This window comes from Opisthocomus hoazin, chromosome 9 (genome assembly GCF_030867145.1).
Source record: "Opisthocomus hoazin isolate bOpiHoa1 chromosome 9, bOpiHoa1.hap1, whole genome shotgun sequence".
NCBI classification, from domain to species: Eukaryota; Metazoa; Chordata; class Aves; order Opisthocomiformes; family Opisthocomidae; genus Opisthocomus; species Opisthocomus hoazin.
The window spans coordinates 32,151,022-32,171,065 of NC_134422.1; the positions used below are offsets into that span (position 1 = coordinate 32,151,022).

General features: G+C 42.7%; 1 protein-coding gene across 23 annotated transcripts in view; it reads left to right on the top strand.

The window, feature by feature from the left end:
• Positions 1-20,044, top strand: part of MAP2 (microtubule associated protein 2) — a 259,226-nt gene that overhangs the window by 116,733 nt on the left and 122,449 nt on the right. For 2 of the 23 annotated variants that reach the window (XM_075430396.1, XM_075430402.1), the window contains one exon: positions 14,948-15,058. The exons of the other annotated variants lie outside the window; for them this stretch is intronic. The gene's annotated coding sequence lies outside the window, so the exon portion shown is untranslated. The remainder of the gene's footprint in view (positions 1-14,947; positions 15,059-20,044) is intronic. 23 annotated transcript variants of the gene reach the window in all.

Consider the following 20,044-nt stretch of genomic DNA (forward strand, 5'->3'; position numbering starts at 1 on the left):
AAAGTGCCTTTCTTTAGCCTTTTCATCATCAGAGGGAAGAGGTTCACGACTGCTAGAGGCAGAAATGGGGAGCAGTGGGGGAGAGATTAGAGCTATGTATTTAAATGTCAGTGTAAAACTTCCCATATTGTCCTGTTGCCTGTGTCTCTGTTGTTCCTAAGTCACTTCCATCCACATGCCCAGAGGGACCTGAGCTCTGTGCTGCTCAGCATCATAGCATGTAATACTGAAAAATTTCATCTTGCGGTAGAATCCATAGCTCTGAATTTGGCTGGGGAGAGAAAGGTACATGTGAAAGCTGTGGGGACTTATGCGTGGCATATCCTCCCCTTCCCCATTTCAGGCATTTGAGTTACAGATGTGGAAACAAATCCACAATCAAAATCACATCTGTGAAAAATTCCTCAACAAATCCCTGCTAACTTCATGTACGGGGCAGCATGGTCCACTGCATAGGTAGTACAGCAGAGAGGAAATTGAGCTAAGTGGGCGTCTCATTTTGCACTGCGGAAAACACCTCGTTCTGCTCTGTAGCAAGGAGTGCTGTTCCCCTGCTCGGTGTATCTTTAGGCTGCCAGGCAGTAGTGTTGGTCAGGATGCTGTCAGGCCCCACATGTACTTCTGGGAGCAACGCACAGGCTAGCGACTGCTGCTCTCTTACAACTGTATTTTACATCCTCTGTGAGCATCAGGAAGAGCTGTAAGGTTTTACTTGCATTTCTGTGCTGGTAATTTCCAAGATGTCAGTAGAGTTGATGTGGAGTTTCACAGGGTTAGAAGCCTCTCTTGCCAGTGTGGATTTTCCAAATTCCCCTGCTATCTTTTTAAATATTTGAGACTGAGATATCGTGGAGAAAGGGAAGCGGGAGTGGAAAACGCAGGGCTGTAAGGATCTGGAGATTGATGAGGTTCTGCCTTTGGACACTTCAGCCTTGGACACCAGGCTGCCCTGTCTAGGAATCAGCACTGCTGCACCTTTCTTCCCTCATATCCAATTCCAAGCATGCGGGCGAGTAATCTCATTGATAGTTCCAGATTGCTTTTGTTTCTCTCTGAAAGTAGAGGCATAAAAATCCAGTCTGCACCACAGGCTACCTGAAGTGGTCTCTGACTGGGGTCAGAGAGGGGACAAACCAAGTAACAATTAGTAATTTAGAACAGAACTATCTGCTTTAGGATTTCTGTAGTCACAGCAGTTTAACTGAAATCTGTTTGAGGGTGGATTTACTTGCATCAATCCAAAACCCTCTTCAGCACTGCTTAATGTGATTGTGGTGGCCTGGCTGATGGATTGGTGTTAGGGTCCTTCGTATTGACTTAATGCAGTGTAAACCAAGTTTATAACAATTCAAGATGACTGATACTTGTATTGATAGCTTGATGTCAAATCAAGCCTTAGTTACTGCTGCAGTTTAAGTGTACGCTGGCAAGTTTATGTTGTCAGGGCTCACCCTGGTGCTACAGAAGGGTGCGATCCTGGCTGGCCACGGAGGTGCTCATCTGCTGTCAGGATCAGCTGACCAGTGAGGACAGATCCCCTGCCCTGATTACATATTGCTCCGGTGACTTCCTCCGCAAAGTCGAGTGTGGTCTAACAGTTGATCTTGTCACCTTCTGAAATTTATAGGAAATCTGAAACACTCATGCTTTAAGTGAAACAAACTGCAGCTGAATGTGCTGTGCAGTGAGGTCTTTGGTCAGAACACGTGCTCTGCAAGAGCCAACATGCACCTCCTACACTGTATGCTCTGAATCTCTAAAGGACAAGACAACAGCTGAGTAATCTTTTCTTGGGTTTAGCAACATGATGATAAAACTAAAGGAACATTAGATGCCTAAGAATGAGTCAAGGTTGCACTGATAGTATTTTTTTTCATAGTCACGATAAGATAGAAGTTAAAGCAACAAATTGGGATGCTCAGTAACGTGCTGAATGCCCTCAAGGAGGATAGAAATCTGAGATATAAAACTCTGTGATCTCCTCCTCAACCCATAGTCCTGTACATATACGAAAGGGGTCTCTATCTCTTTTCAAAAGCCTCTGGAATGTGCAGAGGTTTGTGCTCTCAGCACCTGGTGCTGTGGGCTCACTGAACTTAGAGCTGCTGCTGAGGTCCCCCCGAGCAGGTGCTGGGTTTCTCCTTGGATGGATGTGCAGTGTCTAGGAGAACTGAATCCTCTTCCTTGGAAAGTTGCCATGAAGTACTGCTGTAATACAACTAAGCACATTAATAATCATTAAAATAAGAATTGATGCTATTATTTGTAGTGGTGGTGTTACGTAACGAATGGTAAGAGCAGCGGTATTTATAATGGCACCCGTGAGACATGGTCAGAATTGCTTACTGCAGCAATCTTTCCTGCAAAAGACACAAAATGCCTTGGAGTATTTAAATAAATGTACTATTCTTAGGTTTGTTTTATTTGGTATCCATTAGTAAAAATGTCTTTCAGTGAACACTTGTGGAAATAATTATGAAAAGATAAATTCAAGACTGATGTGTGCAACTACTAAAAGTAGTTTTACAGTTGTATAATGAGCCAGCATGTGTAAAAACTTGAAATACCATTGTGCATATTACTCACAAGCAGGAAAGTTGAGCACTTTGGGCATTAATTATAGAACAGAAGGGATGGAAACCATGCTCTATGGTACACGTAACACATCCATGTGGCTCGCAAACCATATACAAACCAAGAATAACTACTTGAAAGAACTCACTAAAGAATATTTGAATTAAAAAAAAAAAAAAGAGAGAAGTTCTCTGTGCCTGTCTCACAGACTAAAGGAGACAGAAGGTGTTGTTCTGAACTGTTGCACATCTCACTGGTTCCCCACAGTCTGCTGTGTGCCCTCAGTGTTGTGTTTGCCAAGGGAGGGTGTAAGAAGAGGTCTTTTCCAACCTATGATTCTAAGAGCAGAGCAGTCAGAGATTTTGATCTTCATAGACCTTGTAGTGTGATGTGGCTGAACGGCCCTGAGTACAGTGGCACTGGCTAGGAAGGATTCTTGAGAGATTTTGAGCAGGCATGTTGTTATTATGGTGGAATCCTGTTATTTTCAGTGTTCTTGTCCTGTAACTGTTTCACCCTCAGAGTGGGGCCCTGCCTTTTTTTGTTTGCTATCATTCCTGATTCATGTATTTTTGCAGGAAATACATGTGTTTAATTTTATTCAGCGTATTGAAGGCAGGGAAGAACAGCAGATGGGTACATTAAGGGTAACAACCAGTGCTCCTGGGAGTTTGTGCTTGGCAGCCAGGCAGCCCAGATGCAGGTCACCATCCCATCCAGGCAGGTGGCTCTGCACAGCTGTACTTTGTATACACAGATGTCTTTGGATGGGAGGGTCTGCATCGAGCCAAGAGGTGCCTTCTGATTCTGCTGTCTCCGTGCTGGTGATGTTGTTCTTCACCCATGTGAAGGCCATTATTGCTGCCAGCTGTGTCACCCCGGGGCTGGGACACCAGCCTTCCTGTGCAGGCACAAATGAGTTGCACCTTTTGCTAAAGTTTGTGCAGTGCTCCTGAGGAAGGCGTGGGCCTGGGCAACTCTTCTGCTGACACCGGTTTGACAGATGTAGCAACAAGACTGTCTGTCTTGTTCTTTTTTTCTTTCATTTTTATTTTTTCCTCTCCCTGGTGTGAGGTGATTTCTGGGGGGAAAATCGCTACACCTTCTGCTGCTTATGTTTAAAACAGGGCTCATAGAGGCTCAGGGCTATTCTGATATCCTTTATAGGCATCTTGGCAGATGGTTGTGGTTCTGTTCCAGAGACAGCTCGAGCACTGGAGCCACCTCACTTACCTTTTGGATTGTGATTTGATACTGCTGCATCTGTGCTACAAAATACTCCTTGGCTGTGCAACCCAAAACTTACTTTTTGTTCTTCATCTGTTAAAGGTTAATCTATGCCCAGCAGGGCAAGCATGAGTATTCAGCCATGGTGTCAGCTTTGCAAAATATTTGTGATTTTCCCCCTGAAATATGAATGTGTAATTAAAAATGGAGAAAAGCAGTGAAACGTAAGGAGGGGGATACAGTCAAATCATTGCATCTGTGTCCACATGTTCACTTACACTTTGTTAGTGTTTGCATTTACATTTTCTAGAGCTCTCTTTATTATGAGGAGCCCTTGTAACAACACTGCCTTGACCCATAAAATGCCTTTCGACAGTATCCAAATGGGCAGGAGAAATACCAAAACAAACTCTTCTTCGTAATACCAGTGAAGGAGTGCTGGAGTTAGAATTATTTTTGTGAGGTCTGTCTGAATAAAGTACTGTGGACAAACTAATTCCTGGAACAAATCTACTTCTTTCTGTAACCAATATTAATATGGCCTGTGTATATATGTGTGCATAACCGTATATAATACAGAAAAGTAGACTTTAAGTCCATAATATTGGGGTTAAAAAATGAGTGTACCTTCTTTCACTCACCCAGAATTTCACTCAGTTTACCAAAACTCAGTGTTTGGGACTTTTTTTTTTTTAGGTTTCTGCGTCTCTCAAAGGGGAGATATTTGTTTCTGTCTTGTCAGGCAACAAGGTTATTTAGGTGTTCTGAAATACTTTTACTGAAGTAAAATTGATAAAATCATTTAAAAAATACTCTTACTGGGCCTTATCTAGCATCTGTGGAATTTACTGTTGATTTGAAAAGCCTTAGGCTAGGCTTGTAGTGAAGGGTAGTCCCAGATGCGAGCATCTCCTTTCCACATGTAGTTTTGTTTGTATAGTTCAGTAAATGTGAGGGGCCCAAACTGTTCATATATATTCTGCCGAAAAATGTTATCACCTTTGGATTCAGTTCGTGTTACAGTGCTAATATGCTTCCATGTGTATTAGCATTTCCCCTTAAAACAAGCGAAAAAAATAGTTGTATAATAAACTATGTCATGGGAAAAAAAGATATATGTTATGACAGAGCTTAAAAAGGCTTTTGAGGATTTACAGCACTGAGCGTTGATGAGAACTGAACCCAGAGCACTTTCATTTCCCAGCAGTGATGCTTGCAGAGATCACCAGAAGACGGACATATATAAAAATTAAGCAGTGCAGGATGTCAGTCAGATGGGAATCAGGGGCTCTCGGCCTCTGCAAGAAGCCGTAGCTGCTGGCCATGCCTGAAATGCTGACTTGTCAGGCTGTGACTGATAGACCACCTTGCAGCAGAAAGACAGTGGAACTCTGTCTCTGTGCGGGTTTGCTGTAGGAAGGTTAAGCCCGTGGACTGGAGTAATCCTTGCAATATTAAAAGCCCCAATCTTGCATTGTCTGGGGGCCAAGGCCCCATCAGACCTCACAGAAACTTGCTGAGATGGTCTGTCTTGCCAGTGATCCAATGTTTCACCTCCCCCTTTTCTGCTTGTCTTTGGCTCCTGGTTTCTCAGGCTGATCAGCACCTTTTGGTAAAATATTCCCCATAGCAGAAATTATCCTTAGATCCCAGGCCCTTGGCTGCTTAGTGGAATGAAATCTTTCACGGATCTATATCATTCAAAATTCACTGCAGCCTGCCTGCTCTGGCCATGCAATCTGATGCTGATAGTTCTCTGTTCCTTTTTCCCTTTATCTGTCACTGATTCTCTCTGTCTGTACAGAAAGTCTGCCTGCATCTCTGAAGTGAAACGGGCATCACTTGTACAGCCCTCTGCCATCCATGGCAGCTTGTCTCTGCCGAGGCTCAGAAATCCAATGAAACGCTGAGCTTGGCAGGCTGGCCGCCGCATTTCCGATGTTGTGCTCCTCTGCCTTTCTCAGGGCTGTGCTGCTTTGTCCCAGGGTCCGACACACATGTTTGCAAGGCACAGAGGCATAGCTTATTGCTGCTGGGCAGGAGCATCTGCCATGGGCTTTGCTTATTTTGTGCTTAGTGGAGAGAATGGGCAAATTTGTAAATGAAAGCGTAGAAGGAAGAACCGTGACCTCTGCACCTGTTTCAGGTTAGAGGGCTCTATGCGATGAGAGCAGGTCTTTGAATCGGCACATGTCTGGAGCTGGGGTGTGCGTAGGAAGGGTACTTATCTGTTTAAATAGACTTGATGGCTATTGTGTGGCTGCCATCTGTCCTCTTTCACACAGGATAACTTTGTTTTATTATTGTCTTTAACCATATCTTACTAGTCTCTAAACTGCTGGTCAGTCTGCATTCATTGTTACATAAAGGAGCTGCCACTTTTCTTAACAGAAAATAATCTTACTACAATATGGGTAAATGAGCCTTTCCCTCCCTTTTTGGCATGAGTACCTTTCTGTGCAAGAAATGTGATTGATATCAGGGGCCTTACTGCAGCATTTATCGTCCTGATTAATCACTGCACTTTAATAGGGCGCTTTGCTTTAAACAGAAGACAGTACCCACATAAGCAATAACTGGAACATTAAGCATTCAAAGCCAAAATAAGTTTTATTATTTAATATATTAGGAGGGAAATAAATGCAAGGTTTGGGGAAGAACAAGTGTTGGACATGGAAGATGCTTCAGGGAACTCTGTAATAATTTTACTAGCAAGAGTTGAGAGGTTTGAAGGAGTGGGCTAAGAGTAATAAGAATTTCATGGCAAATGTATAATATATTGTAGGTGCTGTTTGTTGTGCCAGTTTGTATCCAAGTCAGTCTGCTTACCTGCTGTCAGGAGATGGTACTGATTCATAAGCCGGTGGCTGGTTCTGCTGTCTGTGTGGCAGTGTCGAGCAGACTGAAGGTCTTTGCATCTCTGGACCAAGTCCAAAGCCAGTTACGTGCAGGAGCTGCAGAAGATCTGCAGCACTGCATACAGGTGAGAATAGGAGTTGGTCCGCAGTTCATGTTTTATTGATCTGTTCTACCCAGGTGTTCTCAACATCAGCAATAACAACTTTTGAAGGGCTACAAACACTGAAATGCCCAAGTGAAATTCTTCTTTTGACAAACTGTCCAAGTCATGAGAATTTTAAGAAGTGCAAGAAAGCACAAATATTCTGGAAGATTTCTGAAGGTGTTTGTCATCCTCAGGCAGAGGTTAAGCCTGTGCTAGTTTGAGAGTCCCCTGCTGCTGTTGGAGGCATCCTCCCACTGTTGTGCTCCTGACAGCTGCAGGGTAGCCCTGTGGTGTTGCAGAGACCAGAGACTATTGAATTGTCCTTAGGTGCTTAACGCAGCCTATCACTTGTCAGTCCACGTCCATGAATTAAGGATTGAACGGTGTCTTGGCTCACTCTGTAGCAAAATCCTGTACAGCTTTCTGCACTGACAGGCTTATGGGGAGGGATGGGTCCTCCAACATGTGAAGTGTGGCAACACTCTCAGGACCTTGCTTCCTTCACTGCAGGTGAAAGTTTGGAGGCGATTGGTGCATGAGTGAATTAATAAACAATTGAATTTTGAGGTCTTTACTGTAATGTATTGGTCTTTTTTTGCCGGTTTCCAGTCTGTGTCCCATAGATACCTGTTGAGCTTCTGCAGAAGGTTTGAGGTGCTCCAGTAAGCATTGCATTCTTAATCCGTTCTTAATATATCCCAAAGGAGATGTTGTTATGGAGTGCTGTGCCTGGGCTGTGGTGTTGGTGGTGGTAGTCAGCACATCATCAATCTGAACAATATGACCATGAAAGTATTTCCTTTTGGTGCTCCTGGCGACAGCTACAGCATGCCAGGGTTCCGTTGCCAGGGAGGTGACTGCTGGAGGGGCAGCATCTGTCTGCAAAACATAAGCAGGAGGGAGTGTCTTGAAAAAGCAAACCAACCAAAAAGAAAGGTGGTGGAGGATGGAGGAGAAGAAAAAGATCCCTTTCTGTTTTGAATTCCTGTTGAGACTGGCCACTAGTGTGGCTTTGGTATTGTTGTGCTGTAGTGAGTAACAGTTTGTAGAAAATGAACCTTCATCCCTCCTGTGCTAACCACCCTGAGCATCATTCACGTTCAGGACAGGAGTTCAGGAAGGACTGTGTGGGACTGCTGCAGTCTCACTTAAGCAAAACTAAGGAGCAACTACGAAGCAGTCAGGCCATTGTAAAAGAAGATGTGAGTAATTGTAGATGGTTAGGCACACAGAATAAAACAGAGTTCAGAAACTGGTGTGGTGACACTGAGACACAACATGGTTGCACGTATGAAAATACATTCTCAGTTACTGAGTACACTTCACTGGCTGGGATTTTTATGTACAAAGCAATGGAACAATTGCTACCCTTAGAGGGTGAAAAAATGGATTAAAGAAAATAAACACCTTCAGGTAAAAGACTTTACTGGTTTTCCACCCTCCAGCACATTGTACTGTATATGTAAAATATACTGGTTGGGAAGACAGGTGCTCCCAGGGCTTGCAGCACATTGGAAGCGATATTGCTATGGGAGCCTGCTGCCTATCTCCTGGGTGCCTGCAGAAACAGGTGCTTGGAGTTTGCCCAGCAGCAATTGCATGTTTGCCAACTATGGCTCAGGTCATCTTGCCTTTAGGATTTTCCTCACTTTAGGGTTTTAGGTCTGGTTTTGTCTTTTTAGGCTCCAGTCATGCAATCGGTGATCCTTGCAAGCCCCAGTGATTTCATCCTGCTTACCTGATATCAGCTGCAGTTTCTGGGATGGGGAGAGGGGGAGGCTACAGATGGAGGAGCAATGCACAATCTTTGAGTAGTTTATGTGATGGGGCAACTCTACAGTGCTTAATATAAAGAGTTCTCTAGATGCTGTTACACAAAATTGCTTGCAGGAAGGCGGTTTTCTCCTAGATCTTTCACTGATTGCCCTGTAACTTGGGACAAGTCACTGAATTCCTGCCTTCACACCTGACTACATTACGTGGCTTTCTTACCCAGAAAATGCATGGAAAACACCAAAATCTTCATGTATCTGGAGGCTATGAGATAAATACCTAAAATATATGCATTTTTATAGTTATATAAAGCCTTTACATACACACCCTATATTTGCTTGAAACCAGAGTGACTAGGTCAGTCACTTGCCAAGATTGGACCTAGATGTTGCAAAAGAATTGCAAGTCCTTCACATGGGATTTGCAGGCTGAAGGCGCTGCTGTGAGAATGTGCTACTGATGGGATAAGTGCAAAGAGCTAAGTGACAGTGCTTTGTTTTCTGGAGCAAGCAAAACACTGCAGTCTGTAGCATGGGAGGGCGCTAGCCTAGCAAGTGCTTGTATAAGCAGAAATGACAAATGTTTTTGCTGTGATATTTAAAACACCAGAAATGAACATTTTTACTGTCTAAAAGTCACCGTATGTAAAACTTGGTATTAGGGCCAAAGGTGTATTGCACAGCATCTGTTATATGAAACTCCTGTGGGAACCTTGGGTCTTGCAGCTACCAGGAAAGCCACTTCAAGAGTGAATCCTATTTCATCGTGTCAAGGCAGTGCTATCAAAAGACCTGGGTTTAGTTGTTTCCTGGCCTAATAAAGACCCAGTTGTTGATACTGAAGGCCAGAAAAAGAGAAATGATCCTGAACTCAAGGCAATGAACTCCATGCCACTGTTTTCTGTACTCCCTTGAAGAGCTGAGATCTAACAACTGATTTAGTCCATTGATATGCAGCTTCACCTTCCTGCTGTTTGTTCTCTTTAATCATCTAACCTTACCATGGGCATGCGATGAGTTTGTGTGTGTGTTTGTGTGCAGTCAGTTCTTGTACGCTTGTCTACATCCATAACTGTACCATTAGACCCATGCATGCATTAAGGGGCTAGGGATAATTAAACAAATGTGCATTTTCTGTGTTATATGGCCTGAGAAACTCTGAAGTTTCCTTCATTCTGGGACCATGTCCCTCTTCTGTCCATCTGTCTCTTAGGTCTGTAGAGATTTTGATGTTATGTGAGTTCTCTTGTTTGGTATCATATCACTCAGATAGGATGGTCTGTGTGGTCTCAGCCTTGATGTACAAATTCCCTTTTTGGAGAGAGAAGTGTTTCCCTGGGAGTGGGATAGGGACTGGAGTTGATCTCCACAGGGGCAAAATACTGAGCTCCTGAAAACAGCCTCTGTGCACAACTGCATCCAAGAGGAAAACAGATTTACTTCCTCTGAGGACATATGTCAATCGCATTGCCACTGGGTCTCTTCAACTGGTAGCTGTCATTGCACCATGCACCACAGCTGTGAAATCAGCTGGTGATGGATTTCTGAAATATCCCTTAGGTCCTAGGCACTCCTGATGTAACAGAATGATCCTTTTGAACACGCTTTTCTTAAGGTCAGAGGAACACAGGATTAGATTAAAACAGATTCTTCGCCTCTTCCCCTTGTGTATCTTGTGGGAGTTGTACGATGCTACCAATAGAACTTGATTCAAAGCCTATTGAAACCAAAGTAAAGACTTTTATCAGCTTCAGTGGGTTTTGTATTGGGCCCCTAAGCAGCTGCTTTAATTAGTGAAGATAACGCATTTGGCTAGTTTAGATACTGGCATGAGAAAGGCTGCTATTGCTAGGGGGAGCATTTTTGCTGAGATCCTAGGTGAAGACAATGGATCTTTGGGTTTTCTTCCACTGCTAAGGGAAGAAGAGGCAGCCTGCCTGCAGGGCATAAGGCAGCTCAGCCTGGAAGCTGGGGAGGAAGACATGTCAAATGACAACTCACACAACATGCAGAGTGACTTGTGCAAAGTGGAGCTGAGACTGCCTGACCTACTTGACTTAGAAGAACACTTCACCTCTGCTGCAGTCAGTCTTGTTCTGAGAGAAGATGGAATAAATATGCATTTTTTAAAAGGTGACCTGTGAGATAAAGATGAAGAAAGTTAATTGGAATTGTCACCGAAGAGTCTTTTGCCAGAGGCTGTCATTATGCTGAAAAGTGATGTTAATGATGTTGGCAGGATGGAACAATTTATTGTTTAATATTAACTACGCAAACTCACCTTCTAGTTATTCACTCACATTGAGCTGGTAGAGCTCTGGCTTGCTGCAGTTCCCAAGTTGCCATTTCCCCTAAAATTCTTGTCACTGCTATGAATACACTTGTAATACAACTCTTACATCTGAAAAGCTCTAAACATCTGCATTTTGCTGTTGGTGCCTGTTTCTTGGTTTGTCATCTTTATTAGAGTAAATTGGTGTAATGACATCCCATACGTTGCTGGTTAAGGTGTAGTTGTGGTGTGAATGTAGAGGTGTTTATGCTACGCTTATACAAATTAAGATATTTTAATTCACATATCTACATAATTCTAATGAATATGTAGGTAGTAATTGTGATGAACTTAGCTGAATGTTTAAAGGTAAGAGTGGTGGTGGGGGAAATACCAAAAAGGCCATTTAAAATAAATTATATTTCTTCCGAGTGGTTTAATAACAACATATGCGGCTGTGTGGGCTCAACCTTAAAAATTAAACTCATGTTGAAATGGTTTCATTTCCATATTCAAACAGATTTGTGTAGTTTTATTGACTGGTTGCAAACAGTACATTAAAGCATATGCTGTCAAAATTAGGGCACTGTTTCCTACAGTGCAGTTCCTTGCTGCGTGTTATTTACTCTTTCCATCTACAGAAATTGCAGTGGCAGAAGTCCCTACGTATGTTCTCCATAAACCCACCAAGGATGTGTGTTTTATAGAAAATGGGGCTCATTAACAATGTGAAAATGGTGCAGACTTTTGAGATGGCTTTTAGCTTTCTTGTCAGCTTTTCAGGATTTCATAAGATGTTAGAAAAGACTAGACCCCATTTGGGCACCTTCTCAGCTGTTGGAGAGTGCTCGAAGTTGGGTGCAAGCTTTGAACTCATGGCATTTGTAGGACAGACCACAGGGAATATCTCTCAGTCGCTTGTGAGGTCCTTTAACTGTTGCCAGTTGATGCTGGTTTCCTGTTAAACTGTCTATCTCACTTTTGGAAATGATTTTCCATCAGTTGGATCTATTAGTAATCAGTAGTAAAAATTAATGTTGTGGAAGCAATTTCTATCAGGGGATCCTTTTGGCTCGGTTATAATCAATAAGCTCTTTCCTTTGCAACTGGTGTGACAGTGCTGGATGGGTAAAAAGGTAAATGGCAGATTGTGCTCATCAGGATCAGGACTGTCCCGTGATAATGGCTGGGACAGCTATGAGCAGCTTGGGAGATACATGGAGAGGTGCATCTTTTTTCTGCTGTGCTTTCACTTGTGGATAGCAGGAGAGGAGTTGGGACTTAGCTATCCTCTGATACGCAGGTGTAGGGAGGCAAGTCTCAATCTCAGAGGGGTCCGTGAGGCCATAGTTGCCCTAATGCAAAGGCAGTTCCCATTTTGTGTGCGCACATATGCTGCAATAGGAAAGAAGCCTTTTGTGCCCTTGTGGCTCTTAGTTTGTCTCTGGAAGCCAAGACACACACTAGCCCTCACCATGCAAGGTGTTGACTTATGTGCAGTGTAGTTCAGTTATTAGTTAAGATGATAAAATATGTTTTGCAAGATTTTTTTCTGTAGGTGGCAAGATTAGGGTGGTGTTTGTTTCTTTTAACTAGTTGCCTTATTTTTCTTAGGAATAATAAGATCGGAACAAGTAATACAAAACATGTAGTTTATCCAAATGAGTAAGTCCCCTCTTCCAGCCTCTTGAGGCATGTAAGCACGCATTAATCTCTCAGCTTTAAAACAGCCACATGGAGTAGTGTCAGTGAGACTGTTTCTTCATTGATTATTAATGAACTGCTGAAGATAGCTGAAGCAAATTTATTGCAAGTGCATGCATAAATACAGTTTGTAGTAGTATTGTCTTCCTTTAAGCAGTTTACTTTCGTACCAAGTGTGTGCTCAGTATTTATTTCAGCATTTCTTTGTTTCACTTTCCTTGGAGTTTGTGCTGGTTGGTTAAATCCTCTTCACCTGTTCAAACTGCTACCTGTGAAGCTATGACTGAGGTATGCCATCTCTTATATCTATCTGAATTAAAAATACCATGGCTAACTGCAGTGAGCCGCTGAGATACTAGAATATAGGAAAACTAAACTTTTATCCAGTGATGACTGATATGTAAGAGGTTGGTTTCACCTAGCTGTGAAGTTGCCAAGTAGAGGTTGCGTGACAGCAGGAGGATGTAGGGTAATTAAGGCAAATTGATTATTTGTCTTGTGACACCAAGCATGTGTACTGGGTTACAGGAGATTCAGTCTGTCTTCTGTTTCCCAGACTTTATGGCCCTACTGTCACACATGTTCAGGATGAGTTATATCCGTATTTACTTCTGCTGGAGCCTGTTACTGGGATGCTGTATGTGTCTACAGAATTCAGACACAAATTTTTGGTAGTGTTATTTTGGTTGCAGCTTCTCCTGTCTCTATGCCTTTGTTTTTCCAGAGCAAAGAGCACAGTGGTGTAGTTCTGCCTTTTTAAGTCAGGCTAGACTTAGCAGTTTTTGGTAGAAAGCCTTTGAACTTCCCTACCTCAGCCCTAATTTCTTTCTCCCACTATCCTCATCCTTAAGCTGGGATGTGGCACAGCCTGATAAAGGCTGATACTGTCTCAAGCGGGCTCAGTTCAGATGCCCCGTAGTTTCCAGGAGTACTAACAGTTCTGCTGCCATGACCAGGTATTGTACTGGTGATCAAACTTTGAGGTCTGCCTGAACTAGCTTCTGCTTTGAGGCCATACCCTCAGCTGATACAATCTAGGATCGTGCCATTTAGGTCGCTGTGGCTACTTTGAGTCAGGTCGGGTGACAATATACCTCTTCAGACAGAGATACAGTTCTGGCCAGATAGGCGTAGGGAAGTGCAAGTGTGGTTAAGTTAGGTGCAATTGTATTAATAAGGTACAGTTAGTTGTATTCTACTGCTATCTGGTGATACCATTACCAGATAGGGCATCATCCTTTCTTTGACAGGTTCAACCCAGTTTTGTTCCCATAGTCTTATGGCATCATCCCCAAAGCGCACTTAAAACTGAGGACAACCATCTCCCCAAAGGAGGGAGCATGTGTGTTGGTTATCTGTTACTTGATATTCTCCTTCCTTATCCAGTTGGGTCCTCATTCAGCAGGAGCGAGAAAACATACTGCATCGTGGCCAGTCTGATGAGGAGGTAGACTGCTTTTTGGTGGAGAAGCTGGTGTTCAGCAAAATGTTCTAGTCCATGACCAGAAGGAAAGGTTGGAATAAGGACTGGCTGTCCATTTCTGATAGCTAACTGAACAAGGTTTTCATTCCTTCCTCATCTCCAGTTTGGCAGTTGCTTCCTCCAGTTTCCAGGCAACTTTTTCTGATCAATATGCAGCTGGAGGGTGCCCTTCAGCACCTGAAAGGAGAAGAGCGAGGCCTCCACCGACAAGAGGAAGGAGGGGCAGAGCAAAGCTCTCTGCTACTCCATTGCTCATTTCCTGTTTTCATGTATTTCCCCAATTCCTACAAAACCCAGAGAAATCTGTTTCTTAATGCCTGAGAATAAGAATCAGTAGAGCACTCGGATTTCTGAGTTTGCATTCAAAATACCATGTCTTCTAATCAGCTTGGAGAAACAGACATGAAACTTTCTTCCAGAGAAATTTCACATAAGGTCACACATTTTCCTTTGAATTATAAGTGTTGCTTTTAAAGGAGCTTAAGATAAACTTCAGACCTATGGCCCATGTGATCTGTTTACTGCATACAGAGACTGCAGCCCTTTGCTAAGCAGGAACGGTGCTTCTGTTGTTAGAGCTTAGACTGAAACTCAGAAAATCTTGCGTGCACTTCCCTGATGTGCTATAGAGCCCGTGCATGTTTTCGGGCAAGGCGTTTTTTCTTCCTTGGCCTCAATTCATAATCTTAACAAAAAAAAAAAAAGGCAAATACAGTTCTTAGAACTGTTTTCCTTGAAAATGAATCCACAGATAATCAAAAATCAGAGGCAGGGAGCAGGCGAAAATGCAACAGCTGGGGAATAGGAGACAGGTTATGGAAGACCAAAGGCAGGTAACTTTCCTGCTGTATAATTTACATATGAACATAGTCTGCATTGATGCTGAATTACATGTTGTTCGTTTATTACAGAGAGCCTCTGGATCATAATACAGGGAGATGGTAATAGCTGGGATTTCCTTTTCTATTGATGCTGTGAAAAGCCGGAATTGAAGACTCAATAGTTGGCAGACTATTAAGCAGGTATTCTTTATTGCGGCGCCGGGCACATGGGGGATCTCTCCTCCAAACGTGTGCACCGAAGAGACACAGTTACTAGGTATTTATGCTATGTTAACATACATATTCATTACATTTCCAAGAAATGTTTATCATAGTAATGGCTTTTCCGAGAATTCATTAATATATGGTAATGTCCATCACACATGTTTGTTTGGCGTCTCTCGGCAGGGGTCTTAGATTATCCTGCAGCCTCCTTACCTCTGTAGTTTGCATACCTGTTCTCCCAAGGCCCAGGCGCCTAAAGGGATTATTCAGGAGTCCCTTGTCTTGCAACCGTCCGAATTATTCACAAAGTACCAAGACTTGTTTCTGACCACCTGAAGTGATAACATTCCCTACATGTTACATTTGTTACATTTACAGTTATCAATCCCTCCTTTTCTTTTGAGGATTTGTAGCTAGAAAGCTATGAATCCTCACTATTCTTTTTTGTAGGTATTATTTTCAAATTCCTTTAGTCTTTCATGCCAAGGCTCTGGGAAAAGTATTTTCCAGTTTCTACTTGGTGCCTAATCTTGTTCCTTTTCCAGTCACTGTATGTCTCAACTGAGCCCTGACAACACCAAAGGAAACATTTGAGAGACATGCAAACAAGTATTCCCAAAACCACCAGTGTGATCATTCCCATGAACAATTGTTTCAGTCACTCTAAATTGGGGAGCCAAGAGGTTAAATTTTGTTCCCCTACTTACAAGTGGGTTGTCTTCCCGTTTGGCTTTTCTCCATGATGTTCTTAATATGCCTTTAGGTATTTGGGACTGATTATATATTCGGTCCTGGCTGACTAGATGACCTATGGTACACATTCCCTTCCAACCCGCAGGGAGTCGCTTTCTGCTAATGCCATCACCACATAGCCACCAATACGTGTTGTGTAATTTACAGGGCCCCGTCAGTGGCTGTGAGATTAGCTCTGCAAAATGCTCCGCGGTTTACCCAGCCAATTGGTACATTCCTGAAATAATCCCAGTTCGAGGGGCTATAGGTTTCTAATTGGGTTCTGTTACAAAAATCTGTATGTATCGCGCATGTCCCTTTCAAATCCCAAGTTCCTACTTCTACTGTAGTTTTGTTGATCAAATAATCATTCCACCCATCTCTGCAAGTACAATTTTTGTGTGTATGGAAGGGGGTCAGCACAAACAAGTGTTGGATCTTGCTTTCCATAGGCAGCTATTATTGCTGACCAATATCTGGGAGTTGTTATCTAATATCTGTAGGTCACATCTTGGTCCAGTCATGTAGTTCGAGTTGTCATGATCGCAGTATCCTAAAAAGCCTAGGTTTAACAAAGTTACCGCCGCAATCATAGTTTCAAACCGCCAGCCTTTTCGACCATCCATCCTGGTTTAGGAGCCTTCTTCACTCGGGAATAATGGATCCAGGCCGGTTGTTCTTTAATCTTGATTGCAGTGAAGGTAGTCAGCAATACCTGGTAAGGTCCATTCCACTTCTCTCTCAGTGGATCACCTGAAAAATTCTTAACATAAACCCAATCTCCAGGGCTAAATGGATGGATCGAGTGATCTACCCCTTTAGCCCTGGTACCCAAAACATTTTTACTAATCCTTTCTAATTGTTTTCCTAAGGATATAACATAATTCTGTAGATACTGATTTCCCAACTGGTTCAAATCTTCCCCCTGATATTTAGCCTGATATGGTCTCCCATATAGTATCTCAAAAGGGCTCAAATTTTCTTTGGCCCTAGGTTTTACACGTATCCGAAGTAGTGCAATAGGCAATGCTTGGTACCAATATAGATTTGCTTTTTGGCATATTTTTGCATCTTTTCTACTTGCCCACTGGCTTGTGGTCTGTAGGGCGTATGTAACTGCCAATTGATTCCTAACAGTTTGCTGACCTGTTGCACTACTTCTGCACAAAAATGCGTCCCCCTATCTGAGGAGATAATTGTCGGTACCCCAAATCGAGGTATTATTTCATTTAATAATACCTTAGTTACTTCCCTTGCTTTATTTGTTCTACAAGGGAATGCTTCTGGCCAACCTGAAAAGGTATCCGTAAGTACTAATAAGTACTTGTACCCTCCTTTTCTTGGAAGTTCAGAGAAATCAATTTGCCAATGTTGTCCCGGTATACTTCCCTTCCCAATACCTCCTAATTGTACCCGGTTACCTGTATTGGGGTTATTTTTAAACATGTTTCACACTGTTGGGTTACTTGTCGGACTGTAGTATACAAATTTTTCCCTATTAATTTCTGATTTAAAAATTTGTACAGGGAGTCCACTCCCCAGTGTGTCCTATTGTGTTCTTCTTTAACCACCCCCCATATCTGTTTAGCAGGGATTATAATTCTGCCATCACTTAAGTAGGCCCACCCTGGGATGGAACTTGGCCCCCTAATCCCTCTATTAATTCTTCATCAGCTTTGGAATACTCAACATTTTCTTGGTCACTCAGTTTTCTATTTCTATAATCTGGAATTAAGGCTAAAATCTCTTACATTCTCTCTGCTGCCTGTTTAGCTTCAGAGTCAGCCAACCTGTTACCTCTTTCCTGGTCAGTGTTACCCTTCAGGTGTCCTCGGCAGTGCATGATGGCAACTTTTGTTGGTAGCTGAATGGCTTCTAATAGTCGAAGGATTTCATCAGCATATTTAATCTGCTTCCCTTGCGCAGTTAGTAGTCCTCGCTCCTTCCAAATTGTCCCATGAGCGTGGACAACTCCAAAGGCATATTTGGAATCTGTCCATATATTTATCTTTTTCCTTTTGTTAACTCCAGAGCCCTAGTTAGGGCAATAGTTTCAGCCTTTTGAGCTGATGTTCTAGCAGGTAGTGATTGAGAACAAACTACTTCGGCTGCTGTTGTCACCGCATACCTGGCCTTTCGAATACCTTGTCCGACAATGCTGCTTCCATCCGTGAACCAGGAGTCCTGTGCATCTTCCAGGGGTTCCTCTTTCAGATCTGGTCTGCTGGAGTACACAGTCTCTATGGTTTCTAAGCAATCATGTACCGATGGTTCAGAGATTGATCCGCTGAGAAAAGAAGCTGGGTTCATAGTATTAGTCCCTGGTATCGTGGAAATTGGGATGGGGAAAGCCAGTAGTTCCCTTTTTGTTGCAGTACAGCTGATATTCTGTGTGAGATCGGTACTGTGATCTTTTGGTCCAAGGTGAATTTTCAGGCTTCAAGACCACTGCCGCCACAGCTCGTAGACATCCTGGCCATCCTTTGCTTCCCCCATCCAGCTGTTTAGCAAAATAGGCCACAGCTCTTTTTCAGGGTCCCAGCTGTTGAGCTAGAATCCCGAGCTATGCCTTGTCTCTCATAAGAAAACAGCCAGAAGCATTTAGTAACATCAGGCAGGCCCAGAGCCGGGGCCTTCATTAGGTCTTGCTTAAGTGTCTGAAATGCGTTTTGAGCTTCTTTGGACCAGATCAATCGGGTGGGGTTGTTTTTCAAAAGTTCACATAAGTGTCTCACTATTATTCCGTAATTATAAATTCATAACCAGCACCAACCTGTCAGTCTCAGAAAGGTCCTGAGCTCTTTCACCGTCTGACGGAGGGGAGTCCTGCAGATGGCTTCATTCTGTTCTGTTCCTAGTTCTCTTTGTCCAGACAGCTTGCATTCAAGGTAGGTTACCCGCTGCTGCACCATCTGAGTTTTCTGTTGAGAGACTTGATACCCATTTAATCTCAAAAACTTTAACAAACTGATAAGTCTACTGTATACAGTCAGGTTTTGTTTCAGTTGCTATTAATGTCATCTACATACTGTAAAAGGGTTCCATCTCTGGAGGGCGGGTTCCATGCTTCAGGTTCTCATGCTAGTTGATTTCCAAAGATCGTTGGGCTATTCTTAAAACCTTGGGGTAACACTGTCCAGGCAAGCTGGGTTTTTCTACCCGTGGTAGGATTTTCCCACTCAAATGCAAATAAATTCAGACTCTTTTTGGCTAAAGGCAGACAGAAGAATGCATCATTTAAATCCAATACCGTAAACCATACTTGCTGCCACAGGGTGTATGCCCCTAACAATCTTATTCAGTTCTCTTAAATCCTGTACTACCCAATAAGTTCCACCTGTTTTTGTTTTTTTTTTACTGGTAACACAGGAGTATTGTATTCTGATTCACACTCCACTAGTAGTCCATACTGTAAAAAGTTACCTTGTTTCCCCTCTTTTTCATTTCGTTTTTCTGTTGCTTAACTTCTAAGAACTTTGCTGCTTTTTTTTGTTTTTCTTCATTTAGAGCAGCAGCTAGCAAAGCAGCTTGTAACTTGATACCTTTCTGTTCTAATCACTTTACACAAGCCTCTGTAAAATCCGGAGGGGTTTTCCTTTGGATTTTTTTTTTTTTTTCTTTTCAATACCGCGTGAAACTTTTCATCTCCAATACTTTTTAACTGTCCACAAAACCGCATCAATTCTAACAACATATCATAATTCAATTAATTGTTTGTGAGGGCATCACCTCCCTCTGAAGCTCATGTTACAATAAAATAACTTCTCAACTTCTCCGCCAATCGGTTAACACAACACATACACACACACACACAACCTAGAAGCGATCTTTTAAAATCCTTCTGTTTACAAACTGTATCACCTAAGTACAACAATATATACAGGCAAACCACTTCAGTTAACATGTTTATATACATAGAGCTCTTTCAAAACTATATATACAGTATATTTAATACATACCCCAAAACCAGAGTCCCTAAATGATCGATCAATGCCAAATAACTAGAGAACTTGTAACCCCACAATATATACCAACTTGTATTTTAAAACCAATCCCCAAATTCCCAACTCAATTCCTAAATCATGCCGATTTTCTTTAAGCAAACCAAACCCCATACATTATTAAGATGTTGTTGAGTGAGGTGTCTCCCCCTACTTTTCCCAATGTTGCCGTCTAGATCCTGGGAGAGACTCTCAAAATCCCCCCCACGGGAAGACCCTGCACTGATAC